This window comes from Sphaerodactylus townsendi, linkage group LG04, assembly GCF_021028975.2.
Source record: "Sphaerodactylus townsendi isolate TG3544 linkage group LG04, MPM_Stown_v2.3, whole genome shotgun sequence".
Lineage (NCBI taxonomy): Eukaryota > Metazoa > Chordata > Lepidosauria > Squamata > Sphaerodactylidae > Sphaerodactylus > Sphaerodactylus townsendi.
In genome coordinates, this window is record NC_059428.1 from 80,210,572 (window position 1) to 80,236,155 (window position 25,584).

Genomic DNA, 25,584 nt, shown 5'->3' on the forward strand with positions numbered 1-25,584 from the left:
TATCTTACAAAGCTAATCCATAACTTGGAAAGAAGTTTTATAGTTGCTTGATCCCTGGCTCAAATTGAGCCCAGCTTAATTCAAGAAAATACTTTCGGAGGAAACTGAATGAATAAAAGAAGAGAAGAAGAGTTTGGATTTATATCCTCCCTTTCTCTCCTGTAGGAGACTCAAAGGGGCTTACAATCTCCTTGCCCTTCCCCCCTCACAACAAACACCCTGTGAGGTGGGTGGGGCTGAGAGATCTCCGAAAAGCTGTGTAGCCCAAGGTCACCCAGCTGGCGTGTGTGGGAATGTACAGGCTAATCTGTATTCCCGAGATAAGCCTCCACAACTCAAGTGGCAGAGCTGGGAATCAAACCCGGTTCCTCCAGATCAGAATGCACCTGCTCTTAGCCGCTGTTCTTAGCCACTACGCCACTGCTGCTCCTGTAAAAGAATGTAAAAGAAGAGTTAAAGGGGTTAAAATCAGTAAGGCATAAGAAATAAGACAGGGACAATGAAAATCAGGGGGCAGTCTAAGAGGAATGTATTTTAAAAGAAATGGAAAAGAAGTTGAGAAAGTAAAAAACAGCAGAGTTGACAACAGGGGTGTAACAAGGCAAACTGTAGCCCTGGGCAAAACCTGAGTTGGATGCCCCCCCCATGGGTGGCCACTCCACCACGATCAATTTTTTTGCACCAGGACATTGGTGCCTGCAGGGAGTGCATTTTTAGACATATCAGCACCAAAATTTCAGGCTGGGGGGGCACATTTCTGAAGGCACAGTCTCAAAACTTTCAGGGACTCATCAGGAGACTGTCCTTATGCTACCCCCCTGTTTGGTGAGGTTTGGTTCAAGAAATCCAAAGTTATGGACTCCAAAAGGGGTTGCCCCCATCCCCCATTGTTTCCAATGGGAGCTAATAGGAGATGGGGGCTACAGTTTTGAGGGTCCATAACTTTGGCCCCCTGAACCAAACTGCATCAAACCTGGGGGGTATCATCAGGGCAGTCTCCTGATGAGTCCCTGAAAGTTTTGAGACTGAGCCTTCAGAAATGTCCCCCCCCCCAACCTGCAACCCCCAGTGACGTAGTCTGGAAGGAAGCAGCAAGGACTACAAGTTCCAGCATGCACTTGAATGCTGGGCTGGGAGGATGATGGGAATTGTGGTTCGTCTACAAATCCTTTTAAACTTTTTTATTTTTGTAAATGTTAGTTTTTAAGTCAGTTGCCCAAGCAGTTTACAAGATATGGATTACAAACTGGTTGAGGAACAGGAAACAAAGGGTGGGTATAAATGGGAAGTTATCACAATGGAGAGATATGGGGAGTGGTGTCCACCAAGGATCCATTTTGGGACCAGTGCTCTTTAACCTATTCATAAACGACCTGGAAGTAGGGGTGGGTAGCGTGGTGGCCAAGTTTGCAGATGATACCAAATTATGTAGGGTAGTAAGAACCACAAAGGATTGCGAAGAGCTCCAAGCGGACCTTGATAAATTAGGTGAGCTAAGAAATGGCAAATGCAGTTCAATGTAGCAAAATGCAAAGTGATGCACATAGGGGCAAAAAATCCAAACTGAGAATCGATCTATGGCTACCAATCTTGATCCTCCTTGATCTCAGATTGCAAATGCCTTAGCAGACCAGGTGCTCAGGAGCAGCCCAGCAGAAGGCCATTGCTTTCACATCCTGCATGTGAGCTCCCAAAGGCACCTGGTGGGCCACTGCGAGTAGCAGAGTGCTGGACTAGATGGACTCTGGTCTGATCCAGCAGGCTAGTTCTTATGTTCTTATGACAGCAATACAGAAACTCAATGCAGAACAAAGATTCTTGGGCAAATTTCTGGGATGTTCCTGCAGGGGGCGCATTTTTGGATGTATCGGCACCAAAATTTCAGGGTATCATCTGGAAACTGTCCTGATGGGACCCCCCAAGTTTGGTGCAGTTCTTTCCATCTAACCTGTGCATTTCATTCCATTATCACAGCTTAGACATAACATGATTTGTGAATGGCACAGTTCAATAAGTATTGTTCCAATGCAAAGCAAAGCATTTCCTATCTATATCCTATTCCACATAAAAACCTAAGTAAAATTGTAACTTCATCGGCCATTTCCTCCCCGCCATGTGCTCCACACACATGCTCCACACACTCCCCACTCACCATCTAGTCCAGACTAGGCTGCAATGAGCGGGGGCATGGAGCATATGGAGTGGGGCAGAGGAAAATGGTGGATGAAGTTACAATTTTACTTAGGTCTTTATGTGGAACAGGGAATAGTACACTGTTACCCTTTCCATTCTCCAAGAAGCTCAGGTCATCATACATGACTATCTCATTCCCCTTTTAACTCCACAACAGCTAGTCTGAGAGTGTATGACTGCCCCAAGGTCATCCAGTAAGCTTCATGGCAGTGTGTGGATTTGAACATAGTCCAAATTCGAGTCCATCACCACTGCATTAAACTGGTTTCCTAAACAAACTGCAAGAAGTGCACACCTTTCCCATAATTTCAAATTGACTGGATAACTGTTACACATGCTAATCACCACATTATTTGCATGCTGTTTCCTGCACAAAAGTACCTTTCACTGTAGCAATTTTCACATTCAAAGTAATTCTAGGTGCATTGATGATTTCCAGCTAAGGTTTGTCTCTCAATTTAAGCCAAGGAAAGCAAAGTAATTAAATAAACTCATATTGTGTACTATGTTGAGATGCTATTTGATTTAACCAATTAATAGGTTTATCTGCTTTTTAATCCTCATATTGCTGACTATGATCAAAACAATCTATTTCATGCACCTCCAAGCTGCAATATTATTGTTCTTCCATTATATAAGGACAGCAATAGTGTCCACAGTAGGTTTTATCTGGAATTTTTAAAGACTACATGTTGATGATGTCTTCAACACCTACTGCAGTTTCCATTTGGATATGGCATAAAATACACATGGGAGCAGCAAGAGCCATCACACCTCTAGTAGCAAAAACAGCGTGCCGGGGAAGACCTTGCCTCTCCTGACACAGCTGGGTTTCCAGTAATGCTCCTGGATTTTCAGACACTGCTGTACACCAGAACATGATTAAAGTCAATGCTAGAAAATTCAGTGAATGTTAACTTTAGAAGTGCCTATGTATAACAGAAAACTGTTGTATTAAAATTTTACATGTGGAACATAAATCATGACTTAAATAAATTAGGAATTAATAGTTCAGACAGGAATTTTTGAAAGAAAAGCAACACATAATTTTAAAAATACAGAGTGTGCCCACAAAACAGCATAGTTCAAGTCACTGAGAAATACAGAAGGATAAGCGATGGCAGATGCATGGAACATGGGGAGGAGAAGCAGACCTGACTTCTTAAGCTGAAAAGACACGTGGTAAATGATGAAAACGTGGTTCTCAAATTCTGAAATTTTGACCACAAATTGCAGTATCTCCTACTTTTTCATCCCATTATCAAATTTACTGCTGAATCACATGAGTTTAAAATCTAAAATTATTCTGTATCAAAGGAAAGAAGAAAGTTACTAAATTAAACTTCTGGACTCTTGAAATTCAGATTCATGATCTTATATCCAAAGAAACATCCTAAAACCATCCTAAAAACCCAATAGGGCTATAATAAAGTTGGTTTCATACTGCATAATACACTACTTTAACATCCGATAAAAAAATGCATGCACAATCCCACAACACGTATAAAATCTGATACAGGAATTGAATGGGTTCAGTCTTTCAAGGCTTTCGTAGAAATTCACAATGAATTTTTCATGTGGACAAAGAGCCAAACTTCATTAAAGGAGTAAGTAGGGCAAACACTCTAAAAGGAGATAGTTGTGAAACCCTTTCTGAAGAAGCCTTCCTTCAAGCCTGACAATTTCAGATGACGGCAAATATCCTCTTCCTGAGCTCTGCAATTGCAGCTGTCTTAAGTCAGACAGATCATCTAGAGCCACTTCAATTTGGCTTCTGACCCAGTTCAGCACTGTATAATGACTTGGCTGCCATGATGGGAGAACTATTTTTGTATGCTGTCAAGTCACTGTTACCTGAATTATTCTGACTTGTTCCCTTTTCTCTTGGGGAACTAGATCGGAACAGACTTGTGATGCAAGAGACTGGGTAAGGAGATTTGCACCTACATATACAGAATTCAGATCCCCTTAGAAATCTGCACAAAAATTAGAATTATGGAGATTTACAATTTCATGAAAGGATTGATAATAATTAATTTTAAAAATGCAAGTGCGAGCTGCAAACATACACTCACTTTGAATTAAAATTGTTATCTATCTTACCCTTACACTGTTGCACAAGCCTGGGCTGTCTATGATACCAAGAAATAACTGGTAGGGTTTTAGAAACATGATTCTCCAGGTTAGAATCCACTGCTACACCACTCTATCTCAGTTTCTGTCATTGTTAATTAACATTGTTAACTTAGTTAACTACTACACCACTCTGACTTCATTTCTGTTATTGAAACAATGCTCCCCACACATTTCTTAGCATGCTAGAAGGGGGCAAGTATGTCTCTTTTCCTTTTGAAACACTAATACCATTACAGTTTGCAAAATGAACCAGGAGTTGAAGAGTTATATCCCATCCTCCAGTCCAACAATATATCTTTTATAGGTGGGTGGGGTTCTTCATCACATCTGTTTTGGTCCTAAATCCCAACGATTTCAAATGGGTTTGAATGCACTTTTTCCCTAGATTTAGAATTGAGGAGAAAATAACTGTATTGCTTTGATACTTATTTTACTTGCAAATTGCCTGTTGTTAGTTGTGTGCCCACAAAACAGCATCATGAGTTCATAATTGTGTATATTTTCATCATTCTTATATCATGTGATTCACCCTGAGGCCCCTTCCGCACACGCAAAATAATGCGTTTTCAAACCACTTTCACAACTGTTTGCAAGTGGATTTTGCTATTCCGCACAGCTTCAAAGAGCACTGAAAGCAGTTTGAAAGTGCATTATTATGCATGTGCAGAATGAGCCTGAGTGTCAGCAACAAAGCTGAGCTACTGCTAAAGTAAAGAAAGAAAAAATGGTTTTTTGCTGCTGCAGTGGTCATTATGCAAGTGGTAGCAGTAGACATGGTATCATTCTTGCACAATTGTGAGAACTTTTCATATTCTGCTTTGAAAACATGTTCTTTAAGTGCATTATTAAAATATAAACTAAAAATGTTGCATAAGCATACATTTATACCAACCTTGTAGCTACAGATTATTGGATACAATGAGGATTTCCTCGTACAACTGCTTACTATCACGACTGGACTGGCTCTCACAAAATGCTGCCACCAAAAGTATTATTTTATTTTCAACCTTTCACCGGTCACTGTTCACTGCCAAGCCTTGGGCCACCAATCTGATGTATTGGTCACTGGCCCACCAAACACCCCCTCTTCTACACTTCCCTTTGACTGAAGAAGTAAAATCAACAGAGCCTCTGACAAAAATGGAGGAAAACTCTGTGTGAGAGAGTCTTGGCTTATATGCAGACAGACACCACCCTTTGTAGGCACACAAAAATTAGACTGGAACTTATGGTAAGGTGAAACTTTAAAGTTTATTTGACTAGAAATGTAGGCTTCTCGGTTATTAAGAGAGGTTTGATCGCTTGTTGGTTACTGTCCGGGGGTCGCTGCACCGGCTCGCCCCGGGACTTGACTGGCCGGGAGGCGGGGCCGGCAGCACAATGGCAGCAGGCCGGCGCGCTACTCGGCTCCGCTGCAGTAGCGCCACCGGGTGGGGCCGTGGCGAGCGCATCGGCGCATCTGCGGCGCAGCTGCGGCGTGGCCAGCAGCTGCCGCTCCTTTCATCATCGGCGGGGCGTGGCCGGGACGATGGCACGGCCGGGAACGCCCCCGAAGACCCCGCAAGCCTTTATAAGCGGCAGACGGCCGGGAGGGCGAGGCTGGCCGCAGCAGGGTGTGGGAGGGTTGTGCGGGAGCTGAAGGAGGGTGGAGAAGGCGTCGTGGGGGAGAAGGGGTGGACCAGGGAAAGAGGGAGCAACGGAGCAGAGGGGAGAAGAGTGAGGGAGAGCGGAGGAGCAGAAGGAAGGGGAGTGGGGAAGAGTGGAGAAGCAGAAGGGAGAAGAGCAAGGGATAGTGGAGGAGAGTGTGAAGGCGTCTTGGGGGAGGAAAGGCTGACCGGGAAGGGGACGGCAGTCCCCAGTAAGGGAACGGCCAGCCCCGGTCACCAGTAGAGAAAGAGACCCGTAGAGAGGGAGGGAGGCCTCTCACTCCTTGGGGGGGAAGGCACCCTGTGGTTTAGGCGGCTGACCGCATCGAGCGCCCCAAAGACCGGGGCCACAGACGAGGAGAACAACCCCTCGGAAGGGGACGGTGGGACGGCTTGTCAGCCGCAGCCACAGGAGGGGGAGGGGGATCGCCACAGTTACAGAAGGTAAAGAGCTTATTTCTTGACAGATTTATCAAACAGTTTCACTGACACACACTTGGTCACACACAGGTGCCCACCGAGAGTACTATTCCCTCTCACTAAAGTCTTCAGCTTTTTAGCTTCTAGCACACCCACTGTCCCACACTACTAGCTGGAGCTTACTCTTGGCTCCCTAGCCTTCCTCTCTCACTAGTCCATATTTGAGTTTCACTACCCCTCTGGACTTCACTCCCAGACTGAATGGAACTGTGTACTGACAGATACAGAGTGGATGTTAAGCTGCGGGTCACCTTCCACAGGCTTAGATCCCAGAAAGCTTAACAAAGCTTATCACTGCTCAGAGAGCTTTTTTCTGACTGCCTCCTCACCAGAAGACAAAAGTCAGACTTCACACATCAAGATCCAGATGAAGATTTCAAGTGTGTCACTCTGACAGGCTTTCTCTTGTTTATATATAACCAGCACTTCTAGCTCTCCCTACCTGAGGCTCTAGGCGAACTGCACCTCTTGCCAGCCAATCAGGTGGTATCTCCACATAAGGAGTGTGCTTTACACATTTGCTTGCTGTTGCTAAGGCCAGCTAATCTGCTCCTTAATAAACACACCAACCCTTCAATGTGGGCGAATCCATCACACTTACCCTTCCAATAACATAACATACTTTACATTCGCAGAAGTGAACCATAGGAAATATGTTTGATGGGAAAGACTAAATTTTGATAGGGTCTTGACTATGCTATACATATTCTGTCTATCTCACAGGAGATTTTTTGTTGAAGTGGTCACAGTACAGTATCCTACTTTTACATTCTTCTTTCATCCATAAGATTGAATGTATTGTGTACATGGTAAGAAAGGTTAGTTTATTTTACTTAAAGGTTTGCAAATGTATATAATATCTCTTATGAATACCTGATGAGTACATGAATGTGCCTTATACATAATCAAACCACTGGTTTATCAAAATCAGCATTATCTGCTCTTAGTGGTGCTGACTGTGCAGGATCTCAGGTGGAAGTCTTGCCTAACAGGTACTACATGGTCCTGGAAACTTCTGCTTGGAAAGATGCTCTACCACTGAGCCACAGCCCCACCTCTGTATGAGACAACTCATGGTAAAAACAACAATAAAATCATAACACCAACGTACATAAAAATATCATCATCTATATATCTAATAGCAACACATGGCCTCCATCTGCAGGTATCTAAATCTGTGGATCCGGGTCACACATAAACAGATTATAAAACAAACAAACTTGATGAGGCTGGGGGGAGGGGGTTGTTATTGATAGAAATCCTCCATATATTTTCTTAATTTTTACAATACTCTAATTTAACATCATGTAATAATGAATTCCATTAATTAATCAAATAATAGTAGCAATAGTAATAATAAATAATAATGACATTAGTAATTCTGAACTTGCTGCCAATCAGTTACATCAACAGCCCCATCCAAAGCAGGAGGCTAGATCCTCCTGTGGGAGCAATGCAAGGCCACACCAGTGAATCCGCCAGTGTGCGGCCACCGCAGCATTCCTAGGCAGTGGGACACAGCACCAGCATCTCTATAGGCCCTGCTGCCACCGGCAGCATATCAAGGGTAGGCCAGGGGTGTGGCCAGGGAATGAGCCCAGCTAGTTAGCTTCCTTCTAGCCACTGCTAGAGGCCATGCCTTAAGACTTATGCCACCAGGTAAGTTACAACAGTCAGTGGCAGAAAGGTTTTTCACATGTTAAGACGCCCTGTGCTACTAGGAGGTCTCCATGGAAGCAGCAGGATGGTCCAGCTTTGGCACAACAGCTGGGGCACTCAGCCCATTGGATATAGTTGTTGGTTACCCTACATTCTTCCATTATAAAAGGAGATATACACCCTTATTCTTGCCATTTTTGTATAGGAAACAGCTTTGAGGAAGAATAATTAATACAATAGCTAACACACAAGGAAATATAATAGAATCACATAATCATACAGTTGGAGGAGACCCCATCAAGTCCAACCCCCTGCAATGCAAGGGCCATCAAGTCCAACCCCCTGCAATGCAAGAACACATAATCAAAGCACTCCTGACGGATGGCCATCCAGCCTCTGTTTAAAAACCTCCAAAGAAGGAGACTCTACCACACTCCAAGGTAGTGCATTCCACTGTTGAACAGCCCTTATTATCAGGAAGTTTTTCCTGATGTTTAGGTGGAATCTCTTTTCCTTCACCTTGAACCCATTACTCCTGGTACTAATTTCTGGAACAGCAGAAAACAAACTTGCTCCCTTACCAACATGACAGCCCTTCAAATATCTAAACATGGCTATCATGTCACCTCTTAACCTTTTCTTCACCAAACAAAACATACCCAGTTCCCTCAGTGTCTCCTTGCAGGGTATGGATTCCAGACCTTTTGCCATTTTGGTTGTTCTCCTCTGGACCCATTCCAGCTTGTCAATATCCTTCTTGAATTGCGGTGCCCAGAACTGTACACAATATTCCAGGTGAGGTCTAACCAATGCAGATTAGAGAGGTACAATTACATCCTTTGATCTATACTCCTATTGATACAGCCCAGAATCACATTAGCTTTCTTGGCCACCGCATCATACTGCTGACTCATGTTCTCTGGAACCAGCAGAGAGGAGTAGCAGCAGAAGAGACTTGGCCAGGAAGAGCAGAGTGACCTGCTGGTGTTCATTTTGGAGGGCTTTTCTCAAAGCCACAGCTTTTAAAATAGTGTATTTTAACAGGGGTTATCTCTTTTTCTCCTTGTAAGGCTGCTGAATCTGGAAGGTGGGGCTTAACAGGGGTTAACAGAGTTCATCTCTTGTTCCTCTTTGTCCTGAGAGATGGGGCTTTTGTCCTGAGAGGTGGGGCTTTAGTTCAGTCTCTGGAACCAGCGGCGCGCGCCGATTTAATTTTTTTGTTTTTTAAATTAATGACATATTTGACAGATAGTACATACAGATAGCTCCAGGGGGGCAGTGACTAAAAGCTTAATATCTAAATATCTAAACAAATCAGATATGAAGGCAGAAAGCCAGCAGGGGGATGGGGGCTTTCCAGTGTTTTGCACTGAGTGTCACATGTATGACTATCTGCCACTAGGACAGAAGTCGTGGGTGTGCCCTCGCTGCAATGAGCTCCTGGCACTCAAGGAACATGTGCGTTCTCTTGAAGCCAAGGTGGCAGACCTGGAGAAGCTGAAAGAGGCAGAGAGGGTGACAGACGAGGCTTTCAGGGACCTAACAGCCGGGTCCCACTCCCAAGGTGACATCTCTTCAGATGTCATGGAGAATGAAGGCCTTGGGGATGGAGGGTGCCAGTCTGAGGTGGGGGAAGATGCTCCCTTAGATGGGATCCCTTCCTTAACTGGTGATCAGCTATCCTCTCGCACTGAGGATACCCCTCGGGGAGGTGGGGGGCTCCTTGTAGTGGGTGATTCGATCATTAGAAATGTAGAGAGTTGGGTTTGTGAGAGGCGTGATGACCGCATGGTGACTTGCCTGCCTGGTGCGAAGGTTGCGGATGTCACGCTTCATCTAGATAGGCTTTTAGACAGTGCTGGGGTGGAGTCAGCAGTTGTGGTCCACATTGGCACCAACGACATTGGGAAATGTAGCTGGGAGGTTCTGGAAGCTAAATTTAGGCTGCTAGGAAACAGGTTGAAGTCCAGGACCTCCAAGGTGGCATTCTCCGAAATGCTACCCGTTCCACGCGCAGGGCGAGCTAGGCAAGCGGAGATACAGGGTCTCAATGCGTGGATGAGAAGGTGGTGTAAGGCAGAGGGTTTCAGATTTGTCAGGAACTGGGGAACCTTTTGGGACAAGGTAGGCCTGTACAAACGGGACGGGCTTCATCTTAACCAAAGAGGAACCAGGCTGCTGGCGCTCAACATTAAAAAGGTGGCAGAACAGCTTTTAAACTGATCACTGGGGGAAAGCCGACAGGAGCTGAGGTGACTTCGGTTCGGAATACAGTATCTATGGGGATGCAGACAGAGGGGGAGGTTTTTCTAAATCAACCACATACAAGCGAGGAACATAGCAATGTGCATGTGACAAGGGATAGTGTCTACAAAAGACTTGAGGGTAAAGCACATAAATCCCAGGTTAAGGACAGAGACAGGGTATACAGGTGTCTCTATGCTAATAGTAGAAGCATTCGACCTAAAATGGGGGAGCTAGAGTACAGAGTTTTGAAGGAGGACTTTGATATAGTGGGCATTACAGAGACATGGTGGAATGAGGAGAACCAGTGGGATGCTGTTATACCAGTCTACAGGCTCTATAGGAAGGATAGGACAGGGCGCATTGGGGGTGGAGTTGCCCTTTACATCAAAGAGAGCATAGTGTCACATAAAATAGACAATGCAAGGGGAGCTGGTTCCCCTACAGAATCACTGTGGATATCAATACCAGGTGTGAAGGACAGTTTAATATTAGGAATATATTATCGTCCCCCTGACCAAAGTGCACAAGAGGATTCTGAGATGGAAAAAAAAATTAGAGAGGCCAACAAAAACAAAAATGTAGTGGTAATGGGTGATTTTAACTATCCCCATATAAACTGGAAAAATGCATGTTCAGGTCATAGTAAGGAGAGAGCATTCCTGGATATGCTAAATGACTGTGGCTTAGAGCAGATGGTTGTGGAACCAACCAGGGGAGCGGTGATCCTAGATCTAATTCTATGTGGGACCCAGGACCTGGTGCAGGAAGTCAGTGTTGTTGAGCCGATAGGGAACAGCGACCACAATGCTGTCAGATTCAGTATCTCAGCATGCGAACAAGTGGCAACTACTAATGTAGTTACATTCGCCTTCAGAAAGGGAAATTTCTCAAAGATGAGGCGGATAGTGCGCAGGAAGCTGAAAGGGAAAATCAAGAGAGTCAAAACTGTCCAGGATGCTTGGAGGTTATTTAAAAACACAGAAATAAAAGCTCAGCTGGAATGTGTTCCACAGGTTAGAAAAGGCAGCACCCAGTCCAAAAGAAAGCCACCATGGTTAACAAGAGAGGTTGAGGAAATTATCAGAAAAAAGAAAATGTCTTTTAGAAAATGGAAGTCCAGTTTGGCTGATGAAGAATATGAGAGGGAACACAAATGGTGGCAAAAGAGAAGCAAGTTAGCTGTAAGGGAGGCAAAAAAGGATTATGAGGAACGCATGGCCTTGAACATCAAGACCAGCAACAAACAGTTCTTCAAGTACATCAAAAGCAGGAAGCCAGCAAGGGAAGCGGTAGGCCCGTTAGATGACAAAGGAACAAAGGGTGTGCTAAAAGATGGCAGGGAGATTGCAGAGAAGCTGAATGAATTCTTTGCATCTGTCTTCACCCAAGAGGAGGTGAGGAACATTCCTGCACCTGAACCAAGCTTCTTAGGAGGCGAATCCGAGGAACTAGCGAAGATAGTGGTAGACAAGGAAGAAGTTCTGGCAGCCATTGATAAACTAAATGTTACCAAATCCCCTGGCCCAGATTGCATTCACCCAAGAGTTCTTAAAGAGCTCAAGCATGAAATTGCTGATCTTCTCACTTTAATATGCAACTCATCCCTGAAATCAGGCTCCATCCCTGAAGGCTGGAAGATGGCCAATGTCACACCAATCTTTAAGAAAGGGTCTAGGGGGGACCCGGGAAATTACAGGCCAGTCAGTTTGACATCTGTTCCTGGTAAATTAGTAGAATTTATCATTAAAGATAAAATTATAAAACATGTAGAAAAGCAAGACCTGCTGAGAAAGAGTCAGCATGGCTTTTGCAGAGGCAAATCCTGTCTTACAAACTTACTAGAGTTCTTTGAGGGTGTAAACAGGCATGTGGACAGGGGTGAACCGGTGGACATTGTCTACTTGCATTTCCAAAAGGCTTTTGACAAAGTTCCTCACCAGAGACTGTTGAGAAAACTCAGCAATGAAGGAATAAGAGGGGAAGTCCTCCTATGGATTAAAAACTGGTTGAGAAACAGGAAACAAAGAGTGGGTGTAAATGGGAAGTTCTCACAATGGAGAGATGTTGGGAGTGGTGTCCCCCAAGGATCCGTTTTGGGACCAGTGCTATTTAACCTATTCATAAATGACCTGGAAGTAGGGGTGGGTAGCGTGGTGGCCAAGTTTGCAGATGATACCAAATTATGTAGGGTGGTGAGAACCACAAAGGATTGCGAAGAGCTCCAAGCGGACCTTGATAAATTAGGTGAGTGAGCTCAGAAATGGCAAATGCAGTTCAATGTAGCAAAATGTAAAGTGATGCACATAGGGGCAAAAAATCCAAACTTCACATACACGCTACAGGGGTCAGTGCTATCAGTCTCAAACCAGGAAAGGGATTTAGGCGTCTTAGTTGATAGTTCCATGGGAATGTCAACTCAATGCATGGCAGCTGTGAAAAAGGCAAACTCTATGCTGGGGATCATTAGAAAAGGAATTGATAATAAAACTGCAATGATTGTCATGCCCTTATATAAAGCAGTGGTGCGACCGCACTTGGAGTACTGTGTCCAGTTCTGGTCTCCGCATCTCAAAAAGGATATTGAGGAGATAGAAAAAGTGCAGAGAAGGGCAACAAGGATGATTGAGGGACTGGAGCACCTTCCCTATGAGGAGAGGCTGCAGCGTTTGGGACTCTTTAGTTTGGAGAGGAGGCGGCTGAGGGGGGATATGATTGAAGTCTACAAAATTATGCATGGGGTAGAAAATATTGACAGAGAGAAATTTTTCTCTCTTTCTCACAATACTAGAACCAGGGGGCATTCATTGAAAATGCTGGGGGGGAGAATTAGGACTAATAAAAGGAAACACTTCTTCACGCAACGTGTGATTGGTGTTTGGAATATGCTGCCACAGGAGGTGGTGATGGCCACTAACCTGGATAGCTTTAAAAGGGGCTTGGACAGATTTATGGAGGAGAAGTCGATTTATGGCTACCAATCTTGATCCTCTTTGATCTGAGATTGCAAATGCCTTAACAGACCAGGTGATCGGGAGCAACAGCCGCAGAAGGCCATTGCGTTCACATCCTACATGTGAGCTCCCAAAGGCACCTGGTGGGCCACTGCGAGTAGCAGAGAGCTGGACTAGATGGACTTTGGTCTGATCCAGCTGGCTTGTTCTTATGTTCTTATGTTCTTATGTTCAGTTTGAGGTCTAGTAAGACTCCCAGATCCCTTTCGCATGTAGCCAAGTTTCAACCATCCTATATCTGTGCATTTCATTTTTTCTGCCTGAGTGTAGTATCTTACATTTATCTTTGTTGAAATTCATTTTGTTTGTTTTGGCCCAGCTCTCTAATCTGTCCAGGTCATTTTGAATTCTGACTCTGTCCTCTGGGATAATAGCTACCCCTCCTATTTTGGTGTCATCGGAAAACTTCTATTCCATCATCCAAGTCACTTATAAAAAATATTGACTAGCACTGAGCCCAGGACAGAACCCTGTGGCACCCCACTAGTCACTTCTCTCCAGGATGAAGATGAGCCATTAATGAGCACTCTTTCAGTTTGGTCAGTCAACCAAGTAACTAAAGAATGATTATGAACATATAAAAGCTATTTACTGCTTGGATTCCAACTGAGTGACAATGCAGGACTTGAGGAAACAGAGATACAATTTCTATTGATAAGCAATAGGAAAATTCAGGCTCAACTCAGAACCCAGCTTTCCTTTCTACCCTGGAAGTATTTCTTAAGCCACCTGAATTTCGTTTTATATGAGCACAAGTACTGGGGAACACAAGGGGGTCAGTCCTAAACACTTCGAAGGTCCATTGGTTTTAGAGAAGACTTAAGAAGATCCCATGAAATCAATGGGGTATTAAAGTGCTTAACGTTGTATGTAGCTAATCCCATTTATGTCTCATAGCCCTTTCACATGGAACATAACCCTTGTTTAAAGATGTGGAAATCATTAACTAATTAATTAGATTTATATCCCACTTCTCTACTGCCATGCTGAAGACAACAAACAAAATCAACGTTGCATAAAACAATTACAACAAATCAATACACAATTATAGTTCACATAGGAGTCCTCATAAATCACATTATTCTTGATGGAATCATTTTGGAACTGACATGGGCTGCTAGCAGCCATTATTCTTCAATAGAATCTATGAAGGCATAAAAGATGGCATGGTTAGTTCTCCTGCTGGTAGAACTAGAAGTTCTTCATATTCAAACTGGACATTATTCAGAAACACACAAGCAATCAGAGATGTAGGAAAGACTTCCAAATGTCCATTTGTTAACAGCAATCTCCCATTTGTTTAAACTTAGACTTTTGAAAAAGAGATGATATAAGAGGCCAATGAATATTTTTTAAAAAAACAGATCTCTCTTTTCCGTTTAATTCTCTGGGGTCTCTAGCTACACACTGTGAAAGTTTAATACAGGCAAGTGTTCTCCTCTAGGATCAGATTTTGACCTTGTAATTTGCAGTTGAAATTGTAATTCTCTGCTTGCTTCTACTGTTAAAAACAAAGGATGTTTCACGTATCCTGCCTCAAGACCCTGTTGCTGCCATTCTTTGTAACTATCAATCTTCATTTAGCTTGCTATGCAAAGAAATTAACCTTTCCTTGAGGGCCAGCTTTTTTTTTCTTCTTGTAAAGTGTAACATAATCCCTAAGTAGACATATATGTTTTTGAATCCTCAGTAGTTTTTAAAAAGAAAGAATGACAATGTAAGTACTGCATCAGCATTAAGATTCACCTGATCAATTTATTTATTTTTTGTCAAATAAGCTCTTTAATGGTTTGCATTTTATATGGTTGACTGTTCCAATAAAATCAATTTAATTAACTATCAAAATCTGATGGGACTCACTTAAGCACTGTCATTCATTTGCAGCTGAACAATAATTTCCATCAAAGACAACATGCCAGCCATTTTAATGAGATATTTCAACCTTAGCAGGGTTTCATGTTAATGATCAAAAATATCTCAGGGTTTCTATCAAACTATGATTACTAACCACTTCTGATTAATGTTGTGATAGACTGTCACTACTTATTCACCAAACACTCAGTGCTTTGAAGAAATCCTGAAGTGATTATGCAAATCAGAGCCAGACAGAAAAAAAATGGCCAGTAAAATTAGCCTTAATTTGTTCTTTACTACCTAAGTCTTTTATTGCTCTATTACCACAAAAAGAAATAGAGAATGCTACAACTGACTTTTTACTGTAAAGGGTTAGGCATAGGGGCAGGCTTTACTGTTGGCTAGTAAGGACAGAGATCCCCTGATGTTTCCATAATTGGAGTGGTAAATTGGAGGCAGACTGGGGGTGCATGTATATGGGGTTTTAGCCCTACCTTTGGCCTCTTTCCAAAGTTTTGGCAGAAAGGGCAAAAGTCATCTGAACTTCAAGGGTTGGGACTTTCTCCTATTGCCTGCTATGGGAGGAGCACACACCAAAGCACTCTGCACAATCTTCAGTAGTTTGGCTCAAATTAATTAGAGGGGATTTAGCCCATTTATAAAGTATGCATCAGTGAGTTCTTGATGGCTTTACACAATAATTAGTTTGTTAAAGTCCCTTGCTTGGCCGATATTGTAATAAAAAAAACAATTTTACAATTCATCTAAGATAATCTAAAACTGACCAGAAGTCACTGGAAAACATATGATACATGCATCTGCCTGGTTAAAGCACTGCAAAAATATATTTAGTTAGTGGGTAATGATGTGCATCCCCCTGATACCCAGATCAGAGCCTTGTTAGGTCTTTCACTCAAGGAAGGAATCCCTGACCAATGGGGTGCAATGGAAGAAACCATTTTGCAGTAGGGTAGACTGGCTAAGAATGGGAAATGGAAGAGCTAAGGAATGGCGATTGTGTAGAAAGACACTGGAAGATTAGAAATGGAATCAAAAGTAAAATAGGAGAATGAAAAACATAGTCTGCCTGTCTTCAAGAGGGACGCAATGATTTAATCCTTGGGGTGCTGGGCAAAAGTTCTTGAGGAAAACAATCTACAAAGATGGAGGGCTAGAAATGCCGTTCTTATGGAACAGTCAGTCAGCGAGACTAATTCTTTTGGAGACTGCCTAGAATCTTTTCTTCCTTGATCAATAGATCCTATTTAAATATCAAGCTGAATATGTTTCCCTGCATCTCTGGCTTGTGAAGACCAAAGGATCTTGGGGTGCAGATGACATGGGTCTCAGTGATATGATGAGAACTGGAAGAGGTGTTTCTAGGATAAGCCTCTATGGAATTCCTGGTTTTGATTGTGCTGGAAGGAGGGACTCCTAGAAAGGTAACAAAATATTTCTGCATACAAGCAGGAAAATATTCTAGGTTTACCAGAAGACAGGCTTCAACTGTACCTGAGGCAAACTACTAATAGATATTCATGCAAGGTCAGTAATAGTAAACATCTGGTTGCTTGATAGTTGTTAGATTTTCCACCCAGGAGGACTTGCATTTGCTAATAAAATTACATTGAGAGACTGAGATAGGTGCCATCTTTTCAAGTCCGTGTGATGATGGGCAGACATGCAGATATCCCATCAGTAGGTCACTCTCCTGCCTCCAGTATTAGCTGCTCCTTAGCATAGCCTAACGACAGCCTTGACCTTATCTTCTCCAAAAGAGGCATTGCTAGTTCCTAAAATGATTGCCAAAGTGAATTTAGCCAAGATGGACTCAGAACAGGAACATTTAGTCCTTGGTACGGGAGGGCATTAAAACATTCCTGAGGTGAAGATGTACACAGTAATTGCCAATTTGGGTCATTACCATAATTTCCCAGAACAATAACACAAATTTGTGATTGTTAAGAATTACAAAACTCCCTTTCAGAACAATCATTTCTGGGAGGTCTTTGGATCCTTATAACTGGCTACAGCATATTCTCTTGTTTTTCTTTGAGTTTACTGATTTCCCAGGCAATATAATCTCTCTCTTCCAATTGGATCTTTGTAAGGGAAGAGCACAGAATATTTCCAGCAAATCATATTTGGAGACAAACCAGTGATCTGCAGTTCTTTTTACCTCCCACCTTTGTAGATCTCCTTTTTGTTCTTCACAAGTACTGTAGCAGGGAATATAAAGGGCTGGGGCCCAGGGGCATCTTGTTCATGGACACATGGAATTTAACCCCCTGAACCAACACCCTAGACATTTGGAGGTGCTTTAATAGACAAGCAGCACTCACTCAGCTGCAATTTTGGTATTATTTCATTGAAAAGCAGCCACTCCAGCCCTCCAGTCATAGGGAATATTGGCAGACCAGTGCAAAGGAAGCCACTTCACTTTTATCCATTGCGATCTCTTGATAAGGAATTCAAAGACAGTTGTTCAAACTCTCTTAGAAAGCCACTCTCACTCAGAGTCAACATACCAATGGTCTGGTTGCACTACCTTTGTAAGGTCCCAGGTTCAATTCCTGTCATCTGTTGTTAAAAACTATTTGAGATAGCAAAGTTGGGTCACAACCCTAAGACCTTAGATTTAGTACAGATCTAGACAGTATTGAGATAGTTTGAATAAGTAGACTGCTGATTCATATGATCTTTATGGGATCCCAATATGCAGGCTGGAATGCTTTGGGTTTCTGAAGTACATTGTTTCTAAGAGTGAAACCTGTTAATGTACAAAAATTTTAAACTGATCATGGCTTTTCATAAAATTTTAAATGCAAAGTGTAGGAAGTGGCCATAGAGTAAATTAAAGCCAGGAAGCATGCAAAAGGATTATGCTTCAAAAGTCTGTATATTAAAATAGTAATTAGTTTGACAAAAATCCCATAATAGGTTTTCTGCACTTTGCAGGAAATCGAACTGCAGACAGATAGAACAAATTACTTCACACTGGGTAATCAGCAAGTGATTACAAAGTTCTGGTCATATTCTGCCATCAATGCAAATATCTTGTCCAATTTTTGAAGAACTTTACATTCCAGAAAATATTATAATTTTTTTAAAAAGCTATTGCTTCCATTAACCAATAACTGTACCACTCAAAGAACTCTTCATAGAAACCTGATGAACAATGGAACTTGCATATACATTGGCAGTATTATCCAAATGACCCAAAGGTGCGTATATCTTGACCAAAGGAGCATCTTACCCCTAAAAGGATCACATAATTTAAGAAGCCTGTCCACATCTGATCTTAGGGCAAATATTGTTGGGATCTCATCATATTACTTGTTGTATAACAGGATATATTGAAGAAAAAAAGGAGAATTAGCAAAATTGAATATAGAGTTTGAAAAACATGCACACAGACACTAAAAATGTTGTACAGATCCTACATTCTACTAAAATCTTACCTAAGCAAAGAGTATGAGTTTATGTTACCAAAATGAGTCTTGTCTGTTCCTTTAATTGGTTGGGGGAATTAGCTTAAAACAGACCTCCAGTGTGCAAGGCAGGTAAGGGAACTTAGGTTAGTACTCCAAGAAATGCACTCAAAAACAAAATTGAAGTTAAAAGGGTACAACTTTATTAAGGGATCAAAAATAATAAATACACTTGCAAGCACACAGATGTTAAGAAGTCTAGGAAATAAAGAAATGAGCAATGACCAGAATAGATGATGATACTGGGATGGTGATCCTTAATATTCCAGAAGTGAAGAGGTCCAAGAAGAGTGAGAGAGAACCAGTCAGTGCTCCTTCAAAGGAGGCAATTCAAGTTCAAAGAGCCATGGATTGGGAGGAAGGGGGGAAATATAGAAGAAAAATTGACCCTCTGGCAACGATAAGAGAGGGAATCCTCCTGGGACAATGCATGATGCCATTCCCAGGCATAGACAATGCTGTGAAAATGATTGGATGAGTTTAAAACCTGAGAGCATCCAAGACTGGATGAGTTTTAGGCAGTGTTGATGAAATTAAAACAATGGTATTCTAAGTCTTGATGAGCTTGAACTGTTAAAACAAAGTAACTCTGGAGGTTTATCAACCCTTAATAGTTGGGCATGACTTTACTGAGTTTGGGGGAAACAGTGCAGGACAAAACAGCACATTTTTGTTGATGAGATCAGGGTATGAACATTTGCAGGTTCGTTGTGGAACGGGAGTCAGGGGTGCGATCCCAAGGCTTGTTAATTATATTTGAGTGGCTATGCCCTTAGGAAGGGCATTGTCTGAAGTTCTGCATTCATAATTTGGGAAAGGAAAGTATCATGTGTCAGGTAAATCCTCTTATTATCAACCCCTTGAATTAAGATTGGTATCCATCTTATTTTTTGCTCTGTTCCATGAGGTTGGGCTGTATATGATATCAAGATTATGACTGGGCAGGGCACTATTGCAGAAATAGTTCCCCTGTCTGACCATAGACTTACCTGATATCAATTATTTTTCTCTATTCCAATATAAATTATTTAGTTGTTGTTTTTTAAAAAGCTTAGATAAGAATGTTTTTTAAAAAATTAAAGCTTAGATAAGAAATTTTTAAAAAATTTAATAGCTTAGATAAGAAATTAATATATCTGAAAAAGTTCAGGAACTGTAAAAGAACTGAAAGAAAAGGTCATCGTATGGATCAATTTTACAGTTGCTGATAGAACAAAATTCAATTGGAAAAGTGTTTCTTCAGTTTTGTAGTTTATGAAGAAATGTAGAAGCATACAATTGAATTGAAACCTCCTACAGTTCCTGATGGGACTACCAAACAATACTGTTAATCATTGTTACAATTAATAAAACAAAATAAAAACAATAAAGCAAATAATAAAAGCATTCTGGGATACCTGAGGCATTGGAAGTCTGAACTAACATAAAACATTGTACTACATTCCAGAGTCCTATTTCCAACTGTATTCTATCAATGTTTGATAATTGGTTCTATCCTATCTGCCTATCTAATATTTACATTGGGCTCATTTCTGTGGAATCATATTGCCAAGCAGTAAACAGCAACAGGACTCTAGAAACAGTAGTTCCAATAAGCTAGTTTGAAATACTATTTCAGCACCAGACTTGGGTTTATTTTTCTGTTATAACATCAACGAAGCTACTAATATGATACAGAAATATAAACCTGAAGGTGCTAACTCTTCATCTTTGAGAAATGAGTCAAAAAGGTCTTCATTAACCTGTTAACTCCCCCCCCCCAAAAAAAAAACTACTAGAATTAGAATCCAAAAGTTCATTTTCTAGATTGTATTTTGATCAACCCAATGCATGTCAAGGGATGTTCTTCTTTAGGGGCTTATCCTAATGTAATAAAAATGTCATACTTTCATAAGGAAAACATTATTGCTATTTATTCAAACAATGCAATTTGTGAAAATATCAGGTATCTCAGGCATCTCAGTGATGTTTCACATGGAAATCATATTGCATTTGTCTTAAAACAGCTGCACTGGCTCATGATTTGTTTCCAAGCCCAATGCAAAGAGATGTGACTTTTAAATACCTAAATGCCTTTTTTCTGCCCCATGGATATCCAAATCAGTTTACAATTCAAAAGTACAGTCTAAACAAAAAGGGAAGAAGAAAAAGATCCAAATGGCCCAGTACCAGGTTATATAACCACTGCTTTCCCATTTATGAGGTAGGGAAACTTGCTCCTGGACCCAATCTCCACCCTTGAGAAATCGATGAAGGAAAAGAAATGGCCAGCAGAAGTCCTCCACAGTGATAATCTGGCACTTTGCTATATTTCTCTGGCATTTACCACAGCAGTTACAGGAAAGAACATTCAGAAGTTATGTTACATCATTCACAAATTCTATCTGGGGCCACTTCCGCACATGCAGAATAATGAAAGTTCAAACCACTTTCACAACTGTTTGAAAGTGGATTTTGCCATTCCACACAGTAAAATCCAGCTTCAAAGTACATTGAAAATGTTTTGAAAGTGCATTATTCTGCATGTGCAGAAGGGGTCTTACCCAGGCACTGCCTTCAAATTCTCCCAGCATTTGCCAAGGCTGTGCTGACAATCCTGCCATGTATTTCTGCACATCACGTAATGTCATATCTTAGGGCCCACTTTAACTGCAAACACTAATTGATACTATGGATTCACACAATAGGCAGGGTTGTTTCAGTTTGGTACATCTCCCATAGAATAGCTTCACCTTTGATACTGTCTAGCACCATATCGGTTGAACTGACAGGGCCCAATGAAAACTTACTTGCTCACCCTTTGGTTGATTTGTCAGTGTGTCTTATTCAACCTGTTCTTTGCTTTGTGGCAGTCTGATGTAGTGGTTATAGTGTCAGACTAAGAACCATGTTACCCAAATTCAAATCCCTGCTGTACCTTGAAGTTTACCAAGTAGTATTCCCAATCTCAAGATGGGTCCTGGAGTTCTCAGAATTGTAACTGATATGCAGATGTCGGAGGTTAGATTCCGTTAAAAAAAACCTGACCGCTTTAAAAGGTGGAATACATGGCATCATATCATTACTGAGCTCCTTACCTTCCTGAGATTCTATCCTCCCCAGGCATGATCCCCAAATTTCTTGGAATTTCTAATCCAGAGTTGGCAACTCAATTACTAGGTGACCTCAGTCCAGCCATTCTCTCTCAGCCTAACCTACATCATCAGGTGATTTTGATGAGGATAAAATGGAGGAGCAAAAAAATCACGTATGCTACTTTGAACTCCTTGGAGGAAGGGTGGATTTAATAACATATCATGTTTGTTTCCCATCTTCTCCTGATGTTCTGGTATTTTATAATTGAACCAAATGATTTATTTTTCTGCCTTATTGGCTTTTATTTCGTTCTTATTCTTCTTGTTAATGCTGTTTGAAATAATATTTTGATATGTAATATGTATTTTGAATTTTTAATGTTAATTTTGAACTGCTTGTATAAGGTATGTTTTAAATTGTATAAAATCGGGGGGGTTATTGTTTTATGTTGTAAGCCACTTGGTCTGGGGAATGGGGTAGGAGGGAGGGAGGGAGGGAGGGAGGGAGGATGTGTACATTTTTAAAGGAGAGATTTTGATAATGTAAGATCTTGATAATGTAAGATCTATAAGATCTTCAGCTTTTTCACTTTTACTATTTTATGCGGGGGGGAGGAGGGGTTGCCTTGCAGACACTCCCATATTTAAGACAATATTATGGGTTCCTGTATGCCCACTTATAATAATACTGCATGCATTATATTTCTCACTGCCATTCCATGAATTACATACAAGGAACTAACACTTAATTCAAAATATGGTAGTTCAGAAAATCAAAAATTTCATTTAAATAGTGATAGACAAAAGTTAATGCGGCAAATGCAATTGTAACAGCAATGCAACAAGAATAAAACCATGGAATACACTACCTGGGAGCATGGTGGTGTCTCCTCTGGAGATTTTTAAACAGAGGCTGGATGGCCATTTGTCGGGAGTGCTTTGATTGTGTGTTCCTACATGGGGGGGGGGGGATTTCGACTGAAAGGCTCTTGTGGTATCTTCCAACTCCATGATTCTGTTTCTAAGGGGAAAAATTGATATTACTGATGTAGAAAGAAAAAGATTGGTCTTGCTATTCTTGAAGCAGAAAATCTGTTAAGTAATTTATGAAAGAAGACAGCAGCTATTTCATTAGTGACATACAATGGGGCAATAAGAAGATATTTTAGCTAAACACTGTAATGACTTCATTTCATAGACACATATTATTAAAATCTGAATCCTCAGCTTTCCACATTTTCATGTCTTTTTAAAGTTCTAGTCTCCATATGACATTAATTATATTCGAAGGGAAGCAGCTTTTATGAGATATATTGCCACCGAGATGGTAAGTGAATTGGTGGTCCAGGTGAATTGCTTGCTGAGTTTAAACCAGTATATTTCACTAGATCCTACAATTGGTATAACTTATTAAAATTACAGCTAAACTAAGCCACTTGTTCTATTGCAAACCAACATAACTACCTTCTGAAACTAGATATGAAACACAATCCAAAGGCCCATGTTACCTAGCTTAACAGTATGAGAACCTTTTAAAAGTAGCAATGGGGATTATAACTCAGCTTGGCAGTGTGAGAGGCAGGTGGGATCTTTTAGACAGCTATACCAGAATTGGCTTTTGAAACGTTCTACAGAGAATGCAAAAGAGACCAAATTGTAGTTTAAATGTTTTTATATAAATTTTGGTTGCTAACAATCACACAGAAAGACATGGAGAAGCATACACACAGTTCCTAAGTGATATAAGCAGGGAGGAAAAATATAGGTTTGGATGAGTAGGATGGGAGCAATGGGAGCTATAAGTTACCTAAGTTCAGCTGAAGAAGTCTTGAAGAAAGCAAGGATTCCTATGCCAACATGGAGAGTGGGAACCAGCAGCAGCTGAAGCCAGCAGCAGCTGGAGCCAGCTTGTAGAGCCAACTTGTAGAGCCAGCCTGGCGAACCAGCACTGAGAACATGGAACTGTATTTTTATACCCCCTAGCATAGTTTGGGGCGGGAGGAAGTAAGTTTCTATTCCTGGATTTTTAAGTAAATTTCTATTCCTGGATTTTCTGGGTTTCCATGCTGGGATTGCTGGGCTTAGCTAATCAATGGCTCATCTATTGTTTCTAAGTCCCAAGATAATAGAGCCAATTGTTTCTTGATTGGATCAAGGAAGCTCTGAATGGCTTTATGCAGAGTTACTCCTTGGAGTTTCTGCTCAGGTATTCAAATTTGACTGAGGCGTTTGTCATTAGGAAAGGATCTATTGTCAAGGAGATAATATCTAGAGGCAAAGGAAATGTAAAAACCTTGTGACAGGGAGTAGCCTACAGTTATTGTGTTCCAGCAGCTTTGGCGGGGTGTGGTATTCAAGATGCATGTCCATGGTCTATGAGGCTTCCAGCTTCTATTGAATGGAGTAACCCATTCACTGATTTAATCTTGCAAACAGACCTTTTGCCTGTGGCCTGTTTTTAGGTGGACACTCTGCTACACACACACACAAATATGAAAGTTGGCTTCTGCCAATACAGTTTTACAGGAAAATAATATGAGATCCATATTTCAATAGAGGGGGGTATGAAGGGCAGGGCAACACCCAGGAAGGCTGCTGTGGCCAGCCACTGTACAATAATGGTGCCACCACTCATCTTCCTCTGAGGAGAGTTCTGTAGCAGCCAGAAGTAAAACATCAAACATTAAAAGTTTGATGTTGGGCTGCCATAACACTAATGTCTAGCAGCAGCACAGTGGCAGTCTGCTGTGGTGTTGAGGTTGAGGTGGTCCAAGGACCTTGACTGATACAGCACCCACAGCCAATGAGGGAGCTGGAGGAACAGAGACCAAGTGACCCAGCCCAGAGGAGGAGAGCAGCTGGGGAGATCAGTAGCCAGTCAGTGATTTTCCTTTCCCCCTTCAAGGAACCACAGAAGGTTTATGAGACCCTTGGTGGAAACTGGAGATTCTCCAGGGTGACAGGCCATTTCCAGTCTTCAAAGATCACTGGAAGTCCATGGTCGAATTGGAGGGTGGAATCCATGGCAATATACCTGTACTGAGGTACCTCAGCTCCTTAGGATTATCCCCCAAAGCTCCAGGGGGCTCCCAGCATGCAGTCGGCAACCCTTCCCCCATCTGTCAGTGGTACAGCTGCCCTTCCCCTTAAAAGAACTAAGGCCAGACCTTGTGCCACCCCAGCAAATGGCAGATATGGTGGAGGGGCCAGTGGCGTATGCTGATGAATAGGACCTAAAGTGTCACTGTCAGGTATCCTAGCAGCCTCTCTATATGACCTGCCACTCCCTGACATCCCTCACAACAGCTGCCATCATGGAGGCTCCCAGCCTTTCAGTCACCCCTGACCCCTGGAAAAGGCTTTCTGCCACTCTCAATGCCTCTCCAGCCACTCCCACTTGGTCACTGCCCACAAGGATGACTGAGTTGGAAGCAGGGACCAAGTAAGGGACCAGCATCCCCTGAGTCACCTGGAGCATCAGTAGCTGCAACACCTGGGTCCAGTGGGTGGTGTACACCTCTACCTCCCTTACTCTTTGCAGTCTCTGCCACACCAACTCTGCTGCCATTCTGCAACACTGAGTCCAACTTCTGCATGGCTCATCCTCAGCCACTGGACCCAGTTATTCCAAGATGCCCAGTGTCTGCAGGGTGACCAGCACGGCTCTCACTGTGTGCCTCATTGGGGTTAGGATGCAGAGATGGTTGATGATACCTGCTGCAAATATCAAGAAGAAAGAGACTGGGGTTGAGAAACAGAAAGCAGAGCATCAAGCCCAGTAGGAAACCTGTAA